Raw genomic sequence first — 18,411 nt, forward strand, 5'->3', positions numbered from 1 at the left:
TGCACCCTCCTCGCGCGTGCTCGCGCCCGCGGCCGCGGCGGCGCGCCTCTTCTCCCGCTGCGCGCGTCGCGGGTGCAGAGGAGGCGGAGCGCTGGAGGCGGAGGCCGAGCGGGCGCGGACCAGCGGGGCGGGGGCGGCCCGAGGCGTGCGGGCGAGGGGCTCTGCAGCGCGCTGCGGCGGCCCGGTGGTCGAGGCGGCCTCGGGAGGGGAGCGCGCCGCGCGCCTGAGGTGCTGACCCGAGGCCGCGGCCCCCAGCCGGCGCCCCCGCGCCTGACGGGGCGGCGTGGCGGGATGAGGCGCTGGCGCGGGGGGCGCCCGGCCGAGCCCCCGCGGCGGCCCTGGGCGGCCCGGCGCTAAGCGCGGCGGCGGAGGCGGCGGCGGACTAAGACGGCGGGCCCAGCCCGCGGAGGGCAGACACGGAGCGGAGAGCGGCGCGCAGCGACGCCGCGGCGGCGCGGCGGGGCCGCGGGGTTCGGTAAGGCGCGGGCGGGCAGGCGGGCGGGCGGGCTGGCCGGGGGCGCCGCTGACGTGGGCCGCGAGGCGGGCAGGGCTGCGGGGCCTCCCGGCTTGGCCGGCACCGGCGCTTCTGGACGTGCACGTTGCGATCTGATGCCCGTGGGGGCATCTTGGGTCTCTCCCGCCCCCCAGGGCGACGGAACAGCGTGCCCGCCACCTCCCGTTCTCATCCCTCGGCAAACCGGGCATTCCGACGGCCTCCGGGCCTGCTGTGGCGCTTCCCGCCCGAGGCCGAGGCCGGCGACCGCGCGCCTCCCCGGGGACCCGGCTGCTGCCAGAAGAGCCCCGGCGCGCGTGGGGACCGCGGAGCCAGCGGTCTCGGCTCCCCGGGACTCCGGTAGAGTTTCCCTTCTCATCCTAATTGGTTGAAGTTGCTGCTACAGTTGGACGGTAGTGGTGACTTAGTGCCTCCCTTTTTCCCTTGACTTCCCCCCCCCCTCCGTCCCCGCCACCCCCGCGTACTGCGTTTCCCATTTTGTTGACTAGAGTAAATATTTATGTTAAAGGTTTCGTGTACAGCGCACAGGACACTGTAGGGGGAAAGTCACCCGGTTTCTTACCTTTAGTCTGGGACCATTTAGAATCTCACCTGCGGCCGAGGCTTAGAGAAGGTGGCTGGGAGGAGGAGGCCATCTAAGGATGCTTGGTATGGTCTCACAGTTATCCTTTAGGAAATACAATTCGGATAATTATAATCTTGTTCTTATGTAGAATTACAGTGAAGCTGTAAACTGCTCGAGGCATTGCATGATGCTACATGGATAGCTGGGCCGTGGCATTGTTGTAAAGCATCCCTTTTTATTTTCCATTCTTTCCTAGTTTTATTTGCACAGATCGAGACCTTTTAAGAGAATCTGAATGGGCAGAACTTTTCTGATACATTGGTTGCTTTGGTAAACATTGCCTTTATTGTGTGCTTTTATTGGAAGAAGAAAAGGCAAACGGTGCCTGTAGTAACTGGCTCTTCGAGTCTGCAAACAGCTAGTTTGATTCAGTGACTGGATTTGTTGGGATGGATATTTTTGAGTAACAGTGTTTGTGGTTCATGAATGCATTGTTTTCATTATTGAGTGAATTGAAGTCAGAATTCACATTTGTGCCTTGGCCTTGAGTGGGAAGGCAATAGGAGCAGCAATTCCACAGCACATCTTCAGAGTTTCTCAAGAGTTCCACTGTGTATTCTTTTTCAGGGGCTTGTTTGTGAAGATGAGGTATGATGACCGTGTGATTTCCATTTGCAGGCATGTCTGGAGTCTGATTCCTCCTCGAGTTGGACATGGCGGTGATGCTTTTCAGAATAAGTAATCTGTATCGGTGTGAGGTTGGAACTGTACTTAAGCCAGTTAATCTCTTCTTACCGAGGTCTGTGGAGCAGTCCCTGGAATAAAGCAGCACTTTGGACAGAGGCTTGTCCAGCTGTACCTATGGTGGCCGCTCAGATTGCTTATGATCCTGCCCGTGGAGATGGGGGCAGGGTGACGCAGTGGGGGACAAAAGATGGATGTGGGACAGAGAGGAAGTGTTAGTTGAAGAACCTTGGTCAGTTATATAACAGTTTTGTTTCCGAGGGAGAGGCTGAGAACCAGCAAGGCAGGCTCAGCTGTCATTAGAGCCTTTGATGTCGGTTTGAATTCCAGTAGCAGTTATGGTTCTTTTATTTCCTTTTCCCAACCCCACATTATTTTTCAATCACCAGAAGCTTAGCCAAGTTGGACTGAGGCTTTAATGACAATACTTTCATTTCTGCTTCTTTCTTTTCACTGTCTCTTTCGATGTTATACTGGAGATGGTTTTACTGTTGCTTTTTCCTCTCTGGATGACTTTTTTCTTCATTTCTTAAGACAAGGTCTCAGGGATGCAAGGTTGTTCTCAAACTTGATATGTAGCTGTGGGAAAGACATATCACTACATCCCATTTATACAGTGTTTCATGACTGCTAGGCCAGCACTGTGCCAATGTAGCTGCATCTCCAACCCCCATTGGATGTTTTTTTCCATCAAAATATCCTCTTTCCAAACTGACTGGGCATATTATGTGCATAGTATATATAGACTCACTGTTGCCTATAGATGGATTTAATAAATGTCAGGAACTAGCAGATGTTTTCTTCATAAGACTGTAGCAAAAGGAAGATGAGATGAACTAAACATAGTATCTTTAAAGGCTAAGACTAGCATCTTTTGGAATTTTAAGGGTTTAACCAGTGAATATGTAATCTGATATCCATGGAAGTAGTCAAGATGCAAGTGGACTTGAAGATAGGCCATGGCTGTTCTGCTACTCAGTAACTATTCTAGTTACTTTTCTGTTGCTGTGATGAAACACTGGTCATCACGGAGAGGAAAAGGTTAGCCTAGCTTACACTTTACAGTCCATAGCTGAGGAATGCCAGGGCAGGAACATGGAAGCAGGGACTAAAGCAGAGATAGTGGGAGAATGCTGCTTAGTGCCACTTACTGGCTTGTTTGCCATGGCTTATTCATCTTCTGTTTTCTGTTTCCTTTTCCCCCCATATCTTCTTTCTCTACAACCCCGAACTACATGTCCTGTGATGGCACTGCTTATAGTGAGAGATACCCTCTCTCATCAGTCATTAACTAGAAAAACGGCTCCACAGACATGCCTACAGGCAGGCACTCTGATGGAGGCAGTTCTCCAATCGAAGTTCACTCTTCCTGGTTGATTCTAGATAGTGTCTAGTTGACAAAATAAAACTGACCAGCATAGTAGCTTAGTTGTATTATACTCTCCTTGGGCTCAACTGGAATTTCATAACCTGTTTTTATTTATTTATAAAATAGGTGTGGGAAAGCTTGTGTTATCCTCTTTTTATAGTTGTGAAGGGTCAGGTGGTAGAAAGCATGTGGAAATGCTGCTGTGAGTGAGGCAGCGCTGTGATTACACACAAACGGTGTTAAATACAGTCCCGTTTCACCTGGCAAATTGGCTTGGCAAACTGTTTCATTAATTTGATATTTTCTTGTGGTGCTAGGGGTTGATCCCAGGAACCTATGCATACTAGGTAAATAAATGTTCTGTCTTTGACTTTGATCCCCAGCCCTTAGCAAATATTTTAAAAATCATTTACAGCATGTAGATAACGAACAAGGATGTTTTTGATTTCTTCCAGTTCTAAGCTTTTGTGGTACTTATTTCTGAGGCGATTCCTATGCAATAACTAGTTTTGGATTTTTGAGAATTTATAGTTATTCTGAGAAAGGTTAAGTTTATTGAGATCTTGGGCTTCTTTAGAGTATTCAGAATACTAAGAATTTTATAAGTAAGATGTCCTGGAGCTAGTCCAGACTAGACTGACAACGTCACTTCCAGGGACCTTCCCAGCTCTGGGACTGCACGTGCAGGCGTCATGCTAACCTTTTTCTTTCTTTTTTTCTAATGTATGTTCTGGGGATCGTACTCAGGTCCTCATGCTTGCATAGTTGGTACTTGATGGACTGAGCCATTCCTCCAGCCTCTTAGCATTATTTAGGTTGGGATTGGCACAATGCTGACTACAAGACTAAACGACTCATGAGCTAAGAGCAATTTTAAAAATTTTAAATGGTTGAAAAATTAAAAAAAATACTGGGAGCTGGGGATATCACTCAGTGGTTTAATTATAGAGCCCTGCTCGCTATAGCTTGTGGAAGACCCTGGGATTGATCCTTGGTGCCACAAGAAAAAGTTTTATTAGATATGGTCACATTCATTTGTTTTACGTGCTCCTGATGGCCAACTTGACATTTAATAGTAGAGCTGAGCATTTCTGGAGGCAGTGCATCCAGCAAACCCTAAAATCTTTAACACTGAGTCCTTTGCAGAAAAAAGACTTGACATTTTTTGCTGTAATTAGCACAGGTGTTGTTTCCTGCCACAACCTCCTGAAGTTGAAGTTCTGACTTTGGATAACCACTGAATTTTAGTTTGGAGCCAGATAGACTTGTATCCATACGATATTAAAATCTTTGGTCTTGCATAAGCCTGTAACTTGTTGATACAGGTGTCTCCATTATAACTAGGAAATTGTATACTTACTGTCTACCTTAGGAAGCTGTCATGGGGGTTAAATGAATGGTGCTTGTCACATCTTGACACAACATTGAGTAAACAGTAAGCACTAACTAAGTGAACATGATGGCTGTAAATTCTAGTCTAAAATACTGTAATAGTTTTGAGCTCAGAATATAGAGTTTATTTTTCCTCCTTGAGTGTTATGTATGCTACTTGGAATTTTATGGAGTTTTCTCTTTTACTGAAACTATGTTTAGTTAACAACTAACAATAAGTAATTTAAACTATGTCTTATGTATTGTAATATGTATTTATTAAATATATATACTAGATAATTAAGAGAAAGTGGAAGAAGATGCATCTGTTTTTTCAAGGTCCTGCTTCTTGATAACCTAGCAATACCCTCAGGTGAATTTAAATACCACTTCTATTTTGGTATTGGCTTTTTTTTCTTTTAGAAAGATGTGTGAGAAAGACCTGTTTTAATTAGGCCAGGGAAGATAACTGTCCCTGTGTGTATGCTGTACTGCAATTCTTAGGATTTGCAGCAACATCTTTGTAACATTCTCTTTGGAATTAAAATAATAAAAATTATTATTTTTGCTGTTTAGAGACCTTGATATTAAACTCTTTCTCAAGTATTTGGCTTAAATTATTTTACAGTTCAGAAATAGAAGGTACATCTCAAATGCTGTTTTGTTTAGTGTTAATCCCAATGGAAGAGTGAGCAAGCAGAAAAAGGCCTTTGTTCTGACAGTTAAACAAAATAGAATTGGGGTCACTGTGGCTCTTGCTGTCCTGGAAATTGGGTGGTTGCCTGGCCTGTATGATCCTTAAATGAAGTGATATGAACCAGGGGAGGTAGAGGAGGTGATTAAGTTCCCACACTGCTCTTGGTAGAACAGTGGCGTAGAGGTGGAGGGGGTCTTCCATAGTGGGTCAGCACTGTGCTCCTGCAGAACTAATGGGGAACAGTTGTAGACTTGAAAAATTGAGAAGTCCAAGGTAAGGTGACATTCTCTCTACAGATAAAAACCTAACAAAACCAGAGATTTCTTAATCTGGCAGATGAAGGTTGAACAGAAATATCCCCTGAGGGACTAAAGAGTGGGATCTGATAAAGTAATTACAGTTTAACAGTATACCTGGACAAGGACTCTTCCTGGGTATTTAAAGGAATCCACTGTTAAGTGAGGAATAGGGTATCCGGTTTACTTTCTCACGTGAAAGACCTGAACTAGGATATTCAAAGTGAATGTAATATTGTATTTTCAGAAATTACTCAATGATTTGGCTCATGGCCATTCTCTAGCTAGCTTTTCTCCTTTCTTAAAGATTTATTTTTCATTCTTATTTATTTGTATGTGTATACCGCATTTGTGGGTGCCAAAGAGGTCAGAAGAGGGCAATGTATCCCCTGTAGCTGAAGATAGCGGAGGTTATGACCCACCTGATGAGGGTGCTGGGATCTGTTAACGGGTTCCCTGGAAGAACAGTGTAAACTCTTAACGGCGAGGGCATCTCTCCAGCCTGCTAGCTTTGCTTAAATGCTGTATCCCATTAATCTTGGCTCTTGTAGAGATGGTATACTTTGAAAACAAAGGTGTATTGCCACCATCAGAACATGTTAAACTAGATTCAGGTTGTCCGTAAGCATATGCTGGGTGATAACAGCAGTAGATATTCCACTCAATTGTCTGAAGTAGTAAGATCTTTACTTTTTGTAGCCCACCCTTTATCCTGGGTAGGTCACCTGACTGTGCTCCTGTTTCTCTTTTCATTGCAAAAGTAGATGGTCAAAGGATTCTGCCAATAAACATTTTCAGTGCTTTAAAGAATGTCATTTAAGCTCAGTAATTACCCAGAGTATTAAACACTGACTGCCCCTCCTAATGAAGCAACTTTTACAGGTTTAAAGGAGTTTTGAATCCAAAGCTGGAGAACCGAGGCATATATTTTGATCCTGTTGTGAGCAGTTTGTGACCTTGAGTATATGCTTTGTCTCTCAGATTCATTTTCTTCAGATTCAAATTGAGAGGTCAGATTGGAGGTTGCTGAGGTGCTTTTTTTGATCCAAAATTCTTCATTCCCCCCTCCCCTTGTGGGGGATGCTGAGGATTGATCTATGCTCCAGGTTCCTGTGTGTCAACAGTTTTTGATTCTGTGTTGTTTTTTTTTTTTTAATTTAAGTGAGGACCTTTATCTTTTCTTGCACTTTGCCCATTTTCTGTTGACCGTTCCAAGAGGAACCTGACAGGTTATATCTTGCTGTCTCTGCAGTCCTTCACATTCAGTAGTTGTCTTCACCCCAGAATGAGGGAAACCAACTCTCGCTTATCAGTAGCTATCAAGTACACCTACAGATTTTGTATGATGCTTCTACAGTGGAAAGTAGAGAAGGAAGAAGGTGTCTTGGTCTCTGCTCTAGGAAGCTTTGTTAGGAGGAACATTCAAAAAGACAAGGAAGAAGACAGTGGAATGAGGCCTGCCTTCTTGAACATGTGCAGGATGAGCTGTATTGACCCCTCCAGTTCTGAAATTTGGTCACTTTCTTCTTGGCCCAGAAATAACAGCTCTGAATGAATCTATTAATATCTAAATGAGAATTACTTAGTCCAGGCCATATTAGATGGAAGTTGCTTTTTTAAGTTTTTTTTAAAATTTATTTAATTGTCTCCAAGTTTCTATTACTGTGAAGAGGCACCATGACCGTGGTAACTTTTATAAAGGAAAGGATTTAATTGGGACTGGCTTACAGTTCAGAAGTTTAGTCATGTTGGGAAGCATGGTGGCATGAAGGCCAACATGGTGCTGGATAAGGAGCTGAGATCCACTCGTGACAGGAAAAGAGTGAGACTCACTAGGCCTGGCTTGAGCTCAAAGCCTACCCAAAGTAACACGCTTCCTCCAACAAGGCCACACCTCCTAATGGTGCTAGTCCCTCTGAGCGTATGGGGACATTTTCATTCAAACTACCACATTTATTTACTCTTGTTTGGCATTTGTGACCACCTGTGTGCATCCAGGGGCTAGAGGAGGACTTTGGGTATTTACCTCTGTTGTTCTCTGCCTTATTCCTTGTGATGGGGTCTCTCACTATCCCTGAAACTTGTCATTTTGGCTCAACTTCCTAGCCAGCAAACTTGAAGAATCTGCCTATCTTTGTTAAAGCTAGGGTTTCAGGCACCTGTATGTGGGTGCTAGGCATTTGAGTTCAGGTCTTTATGTTTACACCATAAGTATTCTTACTTAAGGAGTTTTCTCCCCAGCCCTAGAAATGACCTATTTTACACATTTTAATTTACTAGACGTACATGGCAGGGGCAGCCTTCCTTCTGAAAAGGCAGCCTTGTGAGAAGTGACAGAGCAAAAGGATTCTGTTCCTGACACAGTTTAAACCACAGATTTTATCTTCTTGGCTTTCATTTGCTCTTCTTTCTTTCTTATTTTACCATTCTTTCTTTTCTAGCCTGTCTCTTTTAGGCACGCATGAATATGTTACTGGCAAGTTTGATAACTAACTGTTTTCTAGACGCCATTCCTATAGCTTTCCTTAGGTTTTATCTTGACTACATTTTCTAGCCTCTTTCTGACCGCTAGGCATGGATATGTGTCTCAGTTCTGGCTAAATGGATGCGAACAGAAGTGGTATGTGTGATATCTAGGTCATAGCCTTAACAGAGGAAGCTAATTGTCTTCCACTTCCTCCTATTCCTTTTTGTGGATGAGAATGTAGCATGGTATTACAGAGCTGTTAGTATGGACATACTATTCAACCTTGTAGCCGAGAGCTTTGCCTTTGACGGCAGTGGTAAATATTATAGGTCCCTGATAATTTTTGCAATAGAGCCAAGGCCTAGCTTGGGACCGCTCGTTTTTCTTAGGTGGATAGTTTGAGAGGAATAATATTTTTCCTTCCAGTCATTGTTATCTTAATTGCTTTAAACTACCTTTGCTTTTACCTTAGCCTTTCTTCTGCTGCCCAATTGCTTTGTTCTTTTTGAAGCAGACATTTTGAAGAGTTGTTTACATTTGTTGTTTCTCCTTTCTTCCGGGATTTTCTTTAGCTTGATTTATTCATACTCTTGTCCCACCATTCCACTGATATTGTGCTTTTTTTATTTTTTAAAATACATTTTAGTCTGACTATGTAGATCAGTTGGTAGAGTGCTTGCCCAGTATACATAAAGCCCTGGGTTAGATCCCCAGTGTCAAACAACCTATACATAAATGGCACATACCTCTGATCCCAGCATTCAGAAGGGGGAGGAAGGAGGGTCTGGAATTAGAATTCATCCTTGGCTTCATAGCTAGTTTGAAGGCAGGCTGGTACATATGAGATTTTGAATCTTTCTTTCTCTCTCTGCTTACCTACCTACCTATACCTACCTGTACACACACGCACACACGTGCACACACACACACACACACACACACACACACGAAGGCATGGAAGGTTTGGTAGCGCACATCTACAAATCTAGCACTTGGCAAGCAGAGGCAGGAGGATCAGAAGTTCAAGGTTAGCCTCAGCTACATAGTCTGCTCATTGCTAGCCTGGATTACATAAGAACATATCCTTTTTTTTTTTCCTTTTTGCCAGATAGGGTGTCACACATCTATAGTCATAACCTCCAGAAGACAGAGAAATGATTGTCACAAGTTTGAGCCCTGCTTGGTCTAATGATTTCCAGGACAACCAGAGCTACAGAAGGAGATTTTATTTCAACAAAATATTAAAAAAGGATTTTTAATCAGTTATTTGTTTTTCAGTCCTGGGAATGAAAGCCAGACCACATACATAAAAGGCAAGAACTCTACCACAGGGCTATATCCCCAGGCCTTGAAATTGGTATTTTGCAATTACCTTACCTGCATCTTGTTGATATTTCACTCTGGCTACTGTCCAGCAGCCACATTTTGTTTCTTCTATGTCCTTTTCTGTCATCTTATTCCTGCCTGAAAATTTGAAATGCCTCTGGTTCTCAGGTGACTCACCCATTTTCATGGTTTAGAGGTCACTTGAGTTACATTTCTGGTCTCTTCCCCCTTAGGGTTTCCATGGTTCTGAAGAAACACCTTAACTATGCAACTCTTATAAAGGAAAGCATTTAACTGGGTCTGGTTTATCGGTTCAGAGGTTTAGTCCATTATTGTCATGGGAGCATAAGCAGACCTGGTACCAAAGAAGTAGCTGAGAGTTCTATATCTGGATCCACAGGCAGCTGGAAGAGAGAATGATACTGGGCCAGGCTTGAGCATTTGAAACCTCAAAGCTTGCCACTAGTGACACGTTTCCTCTAACAAAGCCACACCTTCTAACAGTGCCACTCCCTGTGAGGTTATGGGGGCATTTTCATTCAAACCTCCTCACCACTTGAGTTCATGTCTCTTCCTAAATTTCTTTCTTTCTTTTTTTTTTTTTTATGAAAAATAAAATTTGCATTTATTACTCATTTTATTACTTACAAATTATTTGATTCATGGGATCTGGGCATGATATGTTCAACTTTTGAAAATGATGCATTTTAAATTTAGGAGAATAGCAAAAATTTGAATTTGTTTTATTTTAAAATATCATGTGTAAGACAGAAACATCCAATTTTGATTTTTGAGTAGAAGAATCCCAATATACTATTTGTGTTACAATTTAAGAAGAAACTAAGTAAAATGTAAGGCTAACATTATATATATATATCATTCTAATTTTAAATAGACATATCTAGGAATCTTAGGTACCTTCTGAACAGACATTAGCTTGTTTGAACCATCATCCTGATTTGCACCTAGATAGCCCACTGGAATGTCTTGAACAGCATCTGACTGAACTCTTCAGAAGATGTAAAAGGCATGCTTTGGACCCAAAGGAAGCCACAGCAATTTGGACTACTCATTCAACAAACAGGAATGGGTGGCCCACTGTATGTTTTGTCTCCTAGTAGGAATCTTGTATAGGAGGGGATGGTGAAGGTCCATAAATGAAGAAGACACACTGTCAGGCAGGAGGTGGTAGTCTGCTTTATGGAGAAAGTGTTCTGTGCCATCAAAGCATTATAACTAAACGCTGAGTGTCTGAATAGCCAGAGACGATGCACATAAGCTGCTGTGAGATTTCCAGTTTAGTAGTCATATAACAAAGAGCTGAGCTGCCTTCATCATGAAACTTGCCAAAGAATTCTTCATCCCTTTAAATGCTTCTTGTAATTAGTCAATCACATTGTTATCGATCACCCCCCCCCCCACCCAGTAATTAGAAAGATGACAATGTAGGGTCCCAGCTTTTACTGTTTAGTGATCTTGACATATCTCCTATCTGAGGATATGGTAGTTTTCTTGGTGTTTTATAAAGTGACTTCCTGGGTCTGTCTTTGACACTGTGTCTCTTCCTGATGAGCCTGCACAGTATGCAGCTAATTTCTAAGCTCCAAATATAAAATGTACATTTTCTGAACATTCTCACATTATTTCAGAGTAGACTTCAACAGCATTATCATTGACTTACAGCATGGACAAAACAGGACTGCAGGCTCCTTTGCTTATGTCTTCCCTGTCTCAGAAGGTTGCACCATCATCCATGCACTGTGAAGACCAAAACCCCCGGAGTCACCTTTGACCTTTTCTCTTTATCTCACATTAAGGCTCACCAAGCTCAGCCGTCACAGTATAGTCTGGTCCTGACTCCATCTTAATTTTCTTTCACTGTTTACAATGTAGGTCAAACTACTTTCTCTGCTGGAAACCTGCCAACAGTTTCTCTTCCTCTGCTCTGGACTCTGTCCTCCCTACATTCCTCATCACAGGGGCCAAAGTAATGGTAAATGTTAGTCAGATCTTAACACTCTTGCTTTGAATGGTTCCAGTACACTTAGTACGGAAGGCAAACCCTAACATTTCAGCATAGAAGCAAAACCTTTAGCTTGACCTGTGTCAGTCGTTATCTACCCAGGAAGCTTTTGTCCATAGGGAACATTATTTAGTGTTTAGGGACAGATTTGGAATTGCCACTGGCATCTAGCAGAATTGAGGTCTGGATGTGCTAAGCATCCTACAGTATACAGAATAGTTTCAATAATAACATACTCTAGTCCAGCATTTTTATGCACATCCTCTGATCCCCAGCTTCTTCCTCGATTTTCTCCTGGTCATTATGCTGAATTCGCAATGATTTTCCTCCTTTTTTTTTTTTTAATTTATTTTATGTGCATTGGTGTTTTGCCTGCATGTTAAGTCTATGTGAAGGTGTTGGATCCTGGAATCACAGGCAGTTGCCATGTGGGTGCTGGGAATTGAACTCTGGTCCTCTGAAAGAACAGCCAGTGCTCTTAACCATAGAGCCATCTCTCCAGCCTAATGTAGCTTTTCATACTGGCTTCTTTTATTTAGTAATGTATTTAAGATTCTTACATGTATTTTTGTGGCTTGATAGTTCATTTCTTTTTAGCAATGAATAATACTCCATTGTTTGCATGCACCACAATTAATTTATGCATTCCTTTGCTAAAGGATAATTTGGTTGCTTCCAAGATTTGGTGATTTTGAATAAAGCTGCTATAAACACCCATGTGCAGGTTTTATGTAGATCTATTTTCAGCTCTGTTTTTAGCAGTGCCAAAGAGCATAGTTGATAGGATCATCTGGTACGAGTATGTTTAGTCCTGCAAGACCTCCCTTCATAAGTGGCCATACTATTTTACATTTCCCCCAGCAGTGAATGGGGATCCCTATTGTATATCTGTGTCAGCATTTGGTCGTGTCACCCTAATTTACTTTTGCTATTGCAATACGTGGATGATACTCATTTTTCCTACCCCAGTAAACATAGGTACTTTCTTAGGTATGTTTGCTTGCTATTCTCTTTGATTAAAATGTGCTGTTTTCAAGAGCTAGGATCATGGGGCCCTAGGTTCAATCCTTAGGGCAAAAAAATAAAATAAAATAATATAAGCCCCCCCACCCAGATCAGTTAATGGTAAATGTCTGCTTTCTTCTCCACCAGAGAGGCCATTGTAATTACCTGTCTTTAACAACCACCTCCATCTTGTGTTCTTTTATTTCATCTCATTTTATCTTTTCATATTATTTTTATTTGATTATAGATTTAGTTTGTAATCATGTTCAAAGAACAAGGGTTTGTTTTCTGATGAGAGAGGGTAGAATTTAAAAGAGGCCTTCACTTTGTAGTCCAGACTAGCCTCAATTTCTTTACATAGCCCAGGCCAATTTTGTAATCCTCTAGTGTCCTTCTCTAAAGTGCTGGGAAATTATAGGTTTGAACCGTCATGCCTGGTTTACGGCTTCCTCAGATCAATTTGTGTGTGTGTGTGTGTGTGTGTGTGTGTGTGTGTGTGTGTGTGAGAGAGAGAGAGAGAGAGAGAGACAGTGCAAATTGAAGGCAGAGGTCTATGATTGGTGTCTTTTCTGCCATTCTCTACCATATTTTTTTGAGACAGGGTTTCTCAGTGAACTTGGAGCTTAAACAGGCACACACTGTCATGTTTTTTTTAGTGTGTGTTAAGGTTCTGAACTTAGGTCCTTGAATCTGCATATCAGATACTTTATATCCACTGAGCAAATTTTCCAGCCTACCAGATCAGATTTATTTTTATTATAAAAAAGAATTTATTTTTACTTAAGTGTGTGTGTTGTCAGCATGCATGTAAATGTACCAGTTGCATGCCTGGTGCACACAGAGGTCAGAAGAGGGCAGGAGATCCCCTGGAACTATAGTTAAGAATGCTTGTGAGGGCAGTGGAGTTCCATCTGGACTGAACCTCCACCTGGCGATAGATGAAGAAAATGACTGAGCCCCACATTGGAGCACCGGACTGAGCTCCCAAGGTCCTGATGAGGAGCAGAAGGAGAGAGAACATGAGAAAGAAAGTCAGGACCGTGAGGGGTGCGTTCACCCATGGAGACGGTGGGACAGAACTAACGGGAGATCACCAACTCCAGTTGGAATGGGACTGATGGAACATGAGATCAAACTGGACTCTCTGAATGTGGCCGACGGTGGAGGCTGACTGAGAAGCCAAGGACAAAGGCCCTGGGCTTTGATTCTTCTGCATGGACGGGCTCTGTGGGAGCCTTCTCAGCTTGGTTGATCACCTTCCTGGACCTGGGGGGAGTTGGGAGGACCTTGGTCTTAACATAGAGTAGGGAACCCCGATGGCTTCTTGGCCTGGAGAGGGAGGGAAGGGGGGGTATGGGTGGAGGGGAGGGGAGGGAAGGAGAAGGAGAAGGGGAGAAGATGGAAATTTTTAAATATAAAAAAATAAACCAAAAAAAAATTAAAAAAAAGAATGTTTGTGAGCCATCATGCAGAAGCTGGGAATTGAATCTGGGTTCTCTGCAAGAGCAAAAAGTGTTCTTAACTGGTGAACCATCTCCCCAGTTTCCCCTCGCCCAATCTTTTAAAAAAGTTAAAAACATTTTTGAAAAAAAAAAAAACCCAACCAAGCAAACCTTCTTTCTCTTATGTTAGAACACAGCTCCCTGCGTTTCCACTATTACACAGGTCTGTTTAGTTTTCATGCGCTAGCTTTGTAGCTGATGGAAGATGGCTCTTCTGTCTTCTTAGTAGCCTTTTCCCTTTCCAGGCTGAGTGTATATTTCCTTCAGTTATTCTTCATGTAAAAGTGTTTTTAGACCTGCTTCTAGGTCTATACCTAACATTTTTGGGGAAGTCATCTTGCTAAATGTCTAAAATCTGAAGTTATAAATCAAACCAACAGAGAAAAGAGTCCCATTGTCTGCCTTTCAGTGATTTGGATCAGTCCTAGAGATTAAGATGCGAAGTTCTGCTTGAGAACATGGCGAAGTACAGGGAACTTTTCCCTGACACCTCCTCTCCACTAGCCTCCTATGTCAGTGATATGTACGCAGTGTGAGCACTACAGCCCGAACTCATGCAGCAGCACTTTGTCAGCCCTTGGTCTAGGGCTGTACATAATGGTGCCCTTGAGAGAATTAGCTCAAGGATGAGGTCTGGGCAAACACTGGCATCAGAAGTGTTGTTCTGGGGTCTTAGTTAAGGAGAAGGCATGTAGGTTGCTTACAGACACAGTCTGTAGGTCCTAAGAACTTCAGGCCCCATAGGAGTGTAGCCAGAGGAAGGGCTGGTACATTTTTGTTGTTTTTTTTCAGACAGGGTTTCCCTTTGTAGCCCTGGGTCTCCTAGAACTCCCTCTGTAGACCAGCTGGCCTTGAACTCAGATCTGTCTGCATCTGGCTCCTGAGTGCTGGGATTAAAGGCATGTGCCACCACTCACAGCTTGGTATAAGGCTTTTTAAAACCTGAGGCCCAGGACAGGAGTCCCAGTTGATTAGGTTCAAGGTGGTGTAGATCTGTCCTAGTTAGACTGTGGACTTTATCTTGTTTGCTGGAGTCATTTACTAGGGAGTGCCCCCAGTTGGACTTGGTGCTTTACTGAAAGTGTTGTAAGTGGTGGGCCAAGTCTTGTACTGAGTGTGCACAGATGGGTCAGAAATAATGATTCCCCGGTCTTCAGAGAGGACTGGCAGGACAGATGAGCAGGAACTAGGTTGATCATATTTGGGCTTCAGTGGCATGACCCATTTACCCCAGGTTCTTGCACCAGTACTGTCATGTCTGTTATGTACTGTAAGATGTAAAAGGCTGGGAAACCTCCCTTCCCTTCAGGCTGATATGTGACCGTACAAGTCTCATAATACCAGGGATTTTATTCTAAAGGAATGCCTTTAACATTGACACTTGACAATGTTAGTGCTGTCAAAGTGTTTTTTTTCTTCTTCTCCTTATTAATGAGGAAATAAATCAGGTTAAGTGACTTGTCTAGCAATACATTCTCACTCAAGTAGGCCAGCTGAAACTAGAACTCGATTCCTTCGACTCTTTTTTTGGTATACTCTCTCTACTAACCCAAATCGTGTTCCTTACATTCCCCCCATCACCTTCAGATTTAGGGCATTCTGCCAGTTCTTTTCCTCCTGCGTCTCCTCCTCTCTTTTTCTCTTTTTTAGAACATTGCTATCCTAATTTTCATTATATAGTCACTTTGTTTTTTGGCTCATATATAAATTTATTTAATATATAAAGATATTTTAAGAAATTTGACAGTTAATCTAACATCTTGAATCTTGACACTATATGTTAACAATATTAATTGTTCTCTTTCTTAGGTTGGTTTTATATTTACTTATTATAGTAATATTTGCCTGAAATGATCATTTTTGAATACTTTATTAGTTATTTGTGGATTTAATATTATACATCCTAATCCCATACATCTCCCAGTCCCTTTGTATCTGCCCTCTGCCCTTGCAACCTCTGCCCCAAAATACAATAATAGAAAATTTAAAAGAAAAAAAAATATTGTCATGGAAGCTGTAGTGTGACACAGTGAGTCACACAGGATACTCTTTAGTCCATAAATTTTTACTTGCAAGTGTTCATTGCAATAAGTCATTGGTCTGGTTCTAGGTCTTTTGGCTCTTGCTACACTATTGATACTGGGTCCTCGCTGGAGTCCTTTTGGATATTCTGTTGTTATCCTATGTCATGGAGATTCTGCAGCTTTGGATCTGTAGGACTGGATTCTTTACATGATCCAGCAGATCATAGATGGGGTAGATGTTGGTGTGGGCCAACTCATAGCCCTAGCTCTGGGTCTGGATGGTAGCTGGGTTGGTCAGCCTGCCAGCTCTCCTGCATCCTCAATGCCAGAGTGAGCTCTCCAGCACTGCCCTGGCTAGTTCACCCTATGCAGTAGGCAAGAAAGGGCATGGCTAGTTCGCCTGCTCTCACATCGTCGTGGGCAGCTCACCCACAACTCACACTACCAGGACCCGCTCTACTGTGCTGCTCAGGTGAGGTGCAGGGCCCACTCGCGAGTGCTGCAGCTGATGGGGGGGGGGCAGGGCCAGCTTTCCTGCTTTCATGCCCCTGCCCACAGGGCAGCTCTCTCCCCTGCTATAGGTGGTGATGGGGGGCATCCTTTCCTTGCCCATGCCACCATATGGCAGTCAAAGGGGTCAGATCTCCTACTCTCATGCTCTCAGGGCTGGCTCACCCATGCCCTGTCAACAGAGTCAGCTCTATTATGCTGCTCAGGCGAAGTTCAGGGCCTGTCTTCTCAAGTGTTGCAGCTGGTGAGGGACAGGGCCAGCTTTCCCACTCTCGTGGCCCCAGGGCCAGCTGGCCTGCTGCAGGTGGTGAGGGGCAAAGGGTGGGGGTGGGGCGCATCTATCCATGAAATGGTCATTCTAAACTATTTATAAAAGATTAAAATACATTAAGGTAAAAACATGCAATATATTTTCATAAAACTAGTTTTAAAGTGCTAACCCCAAAATATAAATTTATTCTTCCTTTTTACTGAGTGCATACTTACTGATGTCCTTTTATTCAGACTTTACAACAGTCTTGGTGGTAGTGTCATTCAAAGAAACATGGTTAACTAATTTTGGCATGCTCTGCTAGGGAGAGGGTAGATTGAGAACATAGGGCTGGGGTCAGCTGACTTGAAGTGTGGGTTTTTCTCAGCACTACTTTGCAAACCATGTGATTTTATAAATACTGAATTTGGCCTGGGAAAGGAATGTCTTCCAGATTTGTTTTTACATTTGGAGAAATTAATTCTCTAGCATACTCAACAAACAGAGAAACCTCCCCTGCTTACCTGTCAAAGAACTATCTGGAATGAAATGTCAGTTGTGCCAAGGTTCAGAAACTGCTGAGAATTTTGAGTAGTCAGCACATCTCTGCCCACCTTCCCTTTCATGGCTTGGACAGGGTGATAGGCAGTAGAATGTTAGCTTCAGCTTTGTGGGGTAAAACCAAGAATCTTTCATGTGTGTTGGGCAAGTTTTCTACCAATGAACTACATCTTTGGCAAAAACCAGAGACAATGTTAAAGGTTTTATAAGCAGTGAATGTTAGGCCTTTTATGTTTTAATGCTTACATTTTTTATAATTTTAATAGGAAAAGTTGACTTGAAGCGTGTATCTGAACTGGTTTTTGTAGATTGTTTTGGTAATCTTCTATGAGAACGGATTTACCTGGAGCATAGGCAATTTAGCAGAGGCTACATCACTCACTCACCCCTGCCTACTCCAGCATCTATTAACTGCCAGCAGCTCCTCAGGTAGGGATGGAGCCCATGAACCCCTCCACACCCGTGTTAGAATGTAGATTGGCTAGGTCTTATGTCTTGTGACTGCAGAGTACCCACAGTGGACTCCTGAGTACAGTAGCGTGTGTGTGCACAGGACATTTCATACCACTCCTTCCCGTCCTTTGCCCTCTTCAGCAGTGTTCCCAGAGCCTTGGAGAGCAGGGGAGAGGACGGGGATCTAGAAGGGCTTAGGAACTGAGCACTCAGTTGTTTCTTAGCACTTTGACTAGTTAAGAGTCTCTGCAGTAGCTGCTGCCTATGAGAAGAGAGGCTTCTCCGACTGAGATGGAGAACAGCACGGATCTGTGGAATGAAAGTAAATATTTAGAAGACAGGTGACAACATGTCAACAGTAGTAGGTTCCCTTTAGGTCTTACATCCTCCCCAGCTTTTGACCAGATTTGCAGTAACAGGTATGATTTCCCTCTTATTAGAAATTGATTGGCTATCCCCATAACAACCATGCCACTACTTTACTAGTGGGTATATCATGCTTGTTAGATTGGTGTTGTGACACACAGGGTCCACAGCTGGGTACACCCATTGATGATTTACCCCTCCTCTGGAGTCTTGCATAACAGCTTCTAGCACATGAGAGCTAGCTAGCAAGAGTCGTACAGATCATTTCCAGCTGGATTTCTCTGTATCCTGGAACTCAAGCATGTAGTGACTTCACAATAGGCCTTTACCATCTGGTTGAGTAAATAACCCAGAGCAGAGGCAACAGC

At 43.3% G+C, this 18,411-nt stretch overlaps 1 protein-coding gene across 2 annotated transcripts in view; it reads left to right on the forward strand.

The window, feature by feature from the left end:
- The first annotated feature begins 371 nt into the window (after positions 1-371).
- Positions 372-18,411, forward strand: part of Arhgap32 (Rho GTPase activating protein 32) — a 224,034-nt gene continuing 205,994 nt past the window's right edge. For both annotated transcript variants that reach the window (XM_038321944.1, XM_038321945.1), the window contains exon 1: positions 372-475. The gene's annotated coding sequence lies outside the window, so the exon portion shown is untranslated. The remainder of the gene's footprint in view (positions 476-18,411) is intronic.

Source organism: Arvicola amphibius, chromosome 3 (assembly GCF_903992535.2).
Source record: "Arvicola amphibius chromosome 3, mArvAmp1.2, whole genome shotgun sequence".
Classification (NCBI taxonomy): Eukaryota; Metazoa; Chordata; class Mammalia; order Rodentia; family Cricetidae; genus Arvicola; species Arvicola amphibius.